Source organism: Ictidomys tridecemlineatus, chromosome 9, assembly GCF_052094955.1.
Source record: "Ictidomys tridecemlineatus isolate mIctTri1 chromosome 9, mIctTri1.hap1, whole genome shotgun sequence".
NCBI classification, from domain to species: Eukaryota; Metazoa; Chordata; class Mammalia; order Rodentia; family Sciuridae; genus Ictidomys; species Ictidomys tridecemlineatus.
Window position 1 is genome coordinate 36,832,425 of NC_135485.1, and position 7,313 is coordinate 36,839,737.

At 36.4% G+C, this 7,313-nt stretch overlaps 1 protein-coding gene across 1 annotated transcript in view; it reads right to left on the reverse strand.

The window, feature by feature from the left end:
• Cnga1 (cyclic nucleotide gated channel subunit alpha 1) overlaps nt 1–7,313 on the reverse strand; it is a 74,117-nt gene that overhangs the window by 40,694 nt on the left and 26,110 nt on the right. The gene's annotated exons all lie outside the window — the stretch shown is intronic.

A 7,313-nucleotide genomic window follows, 5' to 3' on the forward strand; every position in this document is an offset into this window, starting at 1 on the left:
CAGTAATAAACATTACAGGTATAAAGTAAAATAAGAAATGAATAAACATGTGGAGAGAAATTATTTACCTTTCTTAGTGTTAAATAAATACTTTAAACCCTAAAACAATCCTGTGAAGCACATACTTTACTTTCATTTATGGAGGAGGAAATGAAGGCTGGGAGATAAAGTAATTTGCCTAGGGTCACAACTACTGGTATTATACCAGCTGGATTCACACCTAGATTTAACAAATAAAAATACAGCATTATATCCCTATAAATATATCTCAAATATTGTATGAGATAAACATACTAAAAATTGTTGTTTATCTGAAATTAAAATTTAACTGGGTAAGCTGGTTTTTATCTGACATCCCTACACCTGGGTCTCTCTGACTCCATAGTGCCATATTGCTTTTGTCATTTGGAAGGTGAAAACATGATTATTAGGTTAAGTCACCAATTTCAGCAATGTGCCTTTAATAGTGACAGCAAAGAATACTGTTCTGGTTAAGGCATTGCTGCTTTTCACCAACTATATAACTGTATAACTTGAATGTGCCTCAGCACATTACCTGTACATGAATGCAAAAAAAAATAGTTATCATTGTTACTTTTTACAATAGTTTTATGTCTCCCACATCTAAGCAAATTTTTCCTCAAAGTATTTTAATGTTTCTTAGTCACCCAATTTGAAAGTACTCAGGCCCTCTGTGGACCTCCTTAATATTTTCAGCTTGCTATTGCTTCTTGGGGAGTTAGGGTTTTCAGAAGATGACTACCTGTTGTCAAAAGTGGAATACCCTTTTGTTCTCAATCCAATGTTCCTTTTACCTCAGCCTCTTATGCCAACTATTGCTACCCCATTTGGAGGAATTTTCTGTGACACCATTCTGGATTTGTATACAGGTTTTGGAGTCATGGGTCTGAGCTTAAAGCTGTATTTACTAACACTGGGATTTGGGACATGACAAAGTCCTCAGTTTCCAAGAAATGGGTATGATAACACCTCGTAGGCTTATTGTGAAGAGTAAAAGAAGATGTAGCAGAGTGAAGATTTTATTACAGTTCCTAAAGCATGGTAAATGCTTGGTAAGTGAATATTACAATTTCTAAAAGACAAATGTCACAGTATATTATCATTTTACAATATTTTTTGCACCATTTTCTTGGTTTCTTTTGAAAGTTGAAAATATATTTTCTGATGAGGAAGTACACTAGAGTAAGAGAAAACTTTTTCTAGTCCTCCCTCATACATAGAAGATGAACTAAAACACATACCCCTAAATTAAAACAAGACAACAAGACTCTAGCCCCACATACAGCCACAGAACATTCGCTTTCTCATGATTTGCCCTTCACTCAAAACTTTTAAAAAATTATTTTAATGAGTTAAATAAAATGGCTGGAGCAGTAATTCTAGTAAACTTTCCCTCCTCCTGTCAACATAAATCCTGGTTGAGATCATGAAATTTTGTAGAACTTGTCACTACAAAACAGCTCTTCCCCAATGAACACACACACACACACACACACACACACACACACACACACACACACACAGCCTTATATATTGAGAACAACTCATTTATTTATTTCAAATGCTTCTTCCTTTACTAGCTCTCATACTTCATTCATGCAACTTTCCCTCTCCAAAACTAGAACTAATTAAGGATAAATTGAAAATTACTGATTCTTGGGATAATGGATATTAGTTGTGTGGTTTGAGAAAATGACATCACCTTTCTATGCATCAGTTTCTCAGTGTGAAATGGAAATATAATTCCTAGTCTATTGGGTTTTTGTGAAGATAAATGGAGTAACATTATGGCATATCAATCACACACTTTTGGTATATAAGAGAAAATCTAAGAAATGTGCCCTAGCTTCCTTTTCCTCACCTCTAAGCCCTTGGATGGCACCTAAACTGGAGTCTTGTAGCCTATTGCTTGGACGTCTGTACCCAATATGTTTCAACTGGACTTTTGATAGTTAGATGCATGTGACAAAGTAACCAACTTAATATGTATATTAGTGAAGATATATTTATAAAATGTAAAGATACATAGTCATTATTTATATAACTTGTTTCTAAATAAGTTATACTATTCTAGGAAAATGAAATAATCCATTTGAAATTTTCAATGAAACCTGTGTTTTATGTGTGTCAAGTCCTTAACAATGCAAAATAATAGCCCTTCATAAAGTTGTAAAATTCATTCAAGTATTTGTTCGTTCATTCGACACATAATTCCTGAGCACATAGAATGTGTAGGAACTGTCCTAAGGTCTTAGAGCACATAAGTCCTTTCCTCAGAGACTATGCAGAGGGGGAGACAGGCCACGAAGGAAATGACTATGATACAGTGTGATAAAAAGCTGGAGGACCACAAACAAGGAACTCTAAAACTGGGGAAAGAAAGGAACAAAAATGAAAGACTTTGAGAGGGGGAATTTACCTTTTGCTGAAATTGAAGGGAAATAGGATTTTTTCTGCATATATAAAACACATGTCCTAGGATATTGTTTTTAATTTACCCAAAATCAAAAGGGTACAAGTATTGCACTTTGTTCTTATTCAGCTTTGTTTCCCCCTCCAATGGGTGATTAGCTTGACCCAGTCCACTGATCACTGGATTTCTTTCCTGGGACCTGCAGTAACCTTGATTGATAGAACATAATCATATTGGATTATTTATTTAATAGGCTACTTTTAATCTGGTTCCCTGTCTTGCTTTGTCAGCTCCCTCTAAATCTTTATAATCCCATGTAAAGTACCTCTAACTACAGATGCTTGCACATTTACACAACATTGATTCTTTGTATTTTTATTTCAGAATTTTATGATTTGAGAGATTCTAGATCTTGGCCTTAAGTTATTAAATATTTGATAGTCTGCCTGCCAACACACTGAGACCTTCAGCCAGAGAGCTCAATGACATCTCCTCTGTGTTTATAACCATAATTAAAGGTTATTTAATTTAACCAATCAATTGTTTAATGACTATCTTCCCTGTAAGAATTATGAGTTTTAGGGTCTGTGTCTGTGTCAGCCTTTACTTGTCTATAGTGTACCTGAGCTGATGGCTCAATGCCATGCATTGTCACCCATTCCACAACTATTGATTCGGTGCCAAGGCTCTCTGTTCAGCATTGGGGAGCCAACAGTTAATAATACTAAGTTTTTGTCTTCATAGACTTTCATTCTAATGGAGTGAGAAATACAATATACAAAGCAGTAAACATATAAGAAGTTAGATGGTGATCAGGGCTATGATAAACAGCAATACAAGGTACTATCACTGGACAGGGGTTCCAGGTGATCCTCCAAAGAGAAGAATGGAACCTCAACACCCCAGTGAGTTCTTGACTTTACCTGCTGAAAATAAGCAAAGATTTTTGTTGTTGTTGTTGTTTGTTTGTTTGTTTGTTTTGACAGAAAAGTGTGCATACCACAGGCAGAGTGTGGGTGCCCTTCGCCTCTCAGAGAAGACAAGTGATATACCCAGGGTTGAGCTCTCTAATTAAATATATGATGATTTTCCTGGGAAGCAATGTGCAGGTTTTCAGTCAAGTCTTTGAAAAGTAAGTCCATGGCAATCATTAAATATTTGGGTTCAGAATATTTCTCTTTGGTCAAACAGTCTACCTATTAGTGATATGGATAGCAGATTGTATAAGTCTTTGAATCCAGTGGCTTTTAAATTAATTCTGTTTCTGTTCTAATTGATCTGTTAAATGCTATGCTGGAGATTTTGTTCATCTGACCAAAGGGACAAATACTCCTGGTCATGCTCCTAGAACTGGTTCTTCCTCTACCAAGTGTCCTTTTTCTCTCTCTCTGCCCAAGAGCCCACATAAATTAGCAATGGGCTAAAAATGATATGAGGTGAGACAGAACTGTATTAGGTGGGGTATTTAGGGAAGGCCTTGTGAAGCAGAGACTGGAAAATTGGGAGAGAACTAGCCACAACCACTTCCAGGGAAAGAGCCTGTTTGACAAGAAAATGTGTGCAAAGTCAGAGCTATGTGGATGTTTTTAAAGAACAGGAAAGCCAGTGTCGCTAACTTAGAAGAAGCAAGAAGAGGGAGTTAAGGTCTTAGAAGCCAGATCATGCCAACAACGGTTAGAAGCCTATTACAGTAATTCAGTGAGAGGTTACAGTAGTTCAGACCAGGTTGGTAGAAGTAATATGGGGGAAAGTGGGATGGTAAGAAAAAGCCAGAAAGCCAGAGTTAGTAAGATTTGCTAATGGATTGGTTGTAGGTGTGAATAAAAGAGTGGGTTCAAGGATGATTGTATGTATGTGTATATATATTTTACCTAAAGTAGTTAAAAAATGGGTGTTGATATAATGAAATGAGAAGGACACCAAGAAGAGCAGTTTTAGGGCAGAGGGAGATTTGGAAAATAAAGAGTTGTGCATGTCAGTGCCTCAGTAACATTCATTGGAATGAATGAATCATTCTTATACTTACTTTTTAAAAAATGTTCAACCAGGAAGAACTGAAGGATGTAGAACCCTATGGGTAGCAATATAATAAAAGAGAAAAACAGAACTACTCTCTACAGCCCTTTGAGTACCAAAGGTCTATTACAATTTCATTGGCAGAGTTTGGGGGTTAAGGACTGAGGCTATTATAGCATAATCTGATAAACCCATGAATGTGCTCTTTTCTAAGATGACCATCAATTTCTATCAAACTGTGTCCCCAAAACAACTAATAGGAATCAATAAATTAAGTCAATATATATCCATTTAGCGGAGGTTTCAATTTAAGCTAAAATAAGTGAAATGTGCCAAAATTTTAAACATACTGTTGTTCTTTCACTCTCCCTCCTTCCCTTCCTCTCTCCCTCCCCCCCTTCTCTCTCTCTTCCCCTCTCTTTCTTTCCTAAGAAACTCTGTCTTACATGTTGTCCAGCCTGACCCCAAGTGATCCTCCTGCCTGGGGCTCAAGTGATCCGCCTGCCTCAGCCTCCCAAGTAGCTGGGAGTAGAGGCACACATGCCACCATATTCTTATTTTTAAAAAGGATGAATAGGAAGTGTTACATGCTAAGCAGTGAGATAAGAATTATACATTATTGTCACCTACAGTGAAAGGTAGTTTAGTTTATTGTCAGAAGTATCAGCCTTGGACTTTTAGAGGAACTTTGGCTCAAATCTCAGTTCTTCTACTTGCTAGCTGTGTTACCTAGAACAAGTTACAAAACTTTCCTCCTTCTTAACTAAGTGGTCTATTTAATGTGTCAAATGTCGAACAAGAATGAGTTGCTTCACATATGGCTAGGTTTCTGCTATTAAGCTAACAAACTTTGATTATAATTCAGCCTCTCAGGTAGATCCGTTTTATAGGGAAACTCACTAATTACAGAATATATATGAGCATCCAGTCTGTAAAAATAGACCATTAATGTTTGTAAGAAATCAGTCTCCAGAATCCTTTCACAACTGAATGTGTAAATAAAATAAAATATGGATTCCATAGGGTCACTATCCTACTCCTGAGAATTTTGTGCCTACTAAAGTACTGTATCATTTGACAGTAACTGAAATTATATCTTATGCATTATAAAACAAATGAATTATTTTTATTATTACCTGATATTGAGAGCTAATTGCATTACTGAAAATTTATTGGACCAAACACTGAGGCTTCACAGATCCTTATTATTTTCGCCATTTCCACTGGGTCCAGGTACAATTAGTTAGAAGTTGATATTTTAGAGGGTCTCTTTATTGTCATAGCCTAAGTTTTAATTCAGTAAAGAAATTTACTGAGTTGTAGTGTTGACTCACAGAAGATTTTTTAAATGACCAACCCCGCTTTTTTACATTTATTCTTTAGTTGTAGGTGTACACAATATCTTTGATTTTATGTGGTGCTGAGGATTGAACCCAGTGCCTTGTGCATGCTAGGCAAGTGCTCTACCTCTGAGCCACATCCCCAGCCCTTTTTAAAATGCCCCCCTTTTTTTTTTGAGTTAATTTAACAACATGATTTTTGATAGGAATAAAAATCCTTTAAATTAATGTTGCTCATGACAACCTCTGTAGTGCAATAACTGCATAATATCCAAAGTCACCTAGAAATAGGCAAGGAAGAAAAATCCATAATCAACTTCTGTAGACAACATTTAAACTGGGAAAATAGTTGATCTGAAACAAGTTTAAGTATTTTTTGAGTGTTTTCTTTATATTTTTAGGACTGAAGAAAACAAGAATAATAACAATGTGCATCCTACTTCAAATAAAGGTACATTTTTAAAGTTTTTTTTTTTGTAAAGCCCTATTACCAAATAGAGTAAGAGCACAGACTTAGCCAGACTTCCTTGATTAGCATCTCAGTTCCACACAGCTATAATGTTGATAGGCAAGTTAGCTTACTCTCTGTTCCTGTTCTCTTGTGCTTTAAGAGGGAATAAAAACAGTGTCTACCTGGATGGATTTTAATAGCATTTAAAAAGCAAATTAAAATTTTAAAAGTGTTTAAAACAGTGCTTGCCATGTAAATGCTACGTGTTTGTTAAGTGAGTAATAAATACCTTAGATCACACTTATTATCATGATCGATCTTTGATAAAGGGAAATGTTCATGTCTGATGTACGAACATTTAAACAAAAGATTTAAGACTCTAAGATTTGAGTCTTGTTAGCCAAAATTGGTATAAACTCCCCCCCCCCTTCCATTTTCACATATTCCCATTCCCAGGTCATTCCTTTTTCACAAGGTCACTGCATATTAAAGTGTGCCTTGGATTGTTATGTTGACTAATCATTTGTCCTTAACTCTTCTCTCATCAGCCTGAGAACAAGAAAAGCAAGATTGAGGCCTCTGCAATGAAACTCAGGCAATAAAGTTAATAGCTGTTCATGACTACCTACAGCAAAGGCAAGGTAAGCAGATAAGAGTCTTTTCCTCAGTGCTGAGGTGCCAGCCAAGGGGGTGGAGCCCCCCCAGAACCCCCCCACCCCACCCATTTCTTCCTGGTTTCAGCAGGATTTCTGCCTTTTCTCCATGCGTAAACACAGGCTACCAAGCCTTCCAACCTAAGTTAAATTACTTAACTTACTCTTTGCCTCAGATCTCTCTGAAGAAAACAAGTCTCACCTGCAAACTAGGGTTTAATTATGCTATGAGATTAACGAGTTAATACCTACCAAGTGCCTGCATAATGCATATGTGTATAAAAGGGATGCCATAAATTTTGGTGTTATTATTTTGTGGGACGAGATGTTTTAAGTTCCGTGACTGCTCTTCCCTTAAGAACTTGTTTCAAATAACTGTACTGCTCAGAAAATGGAGAAGAGGGGTAGATGGGGAAGTG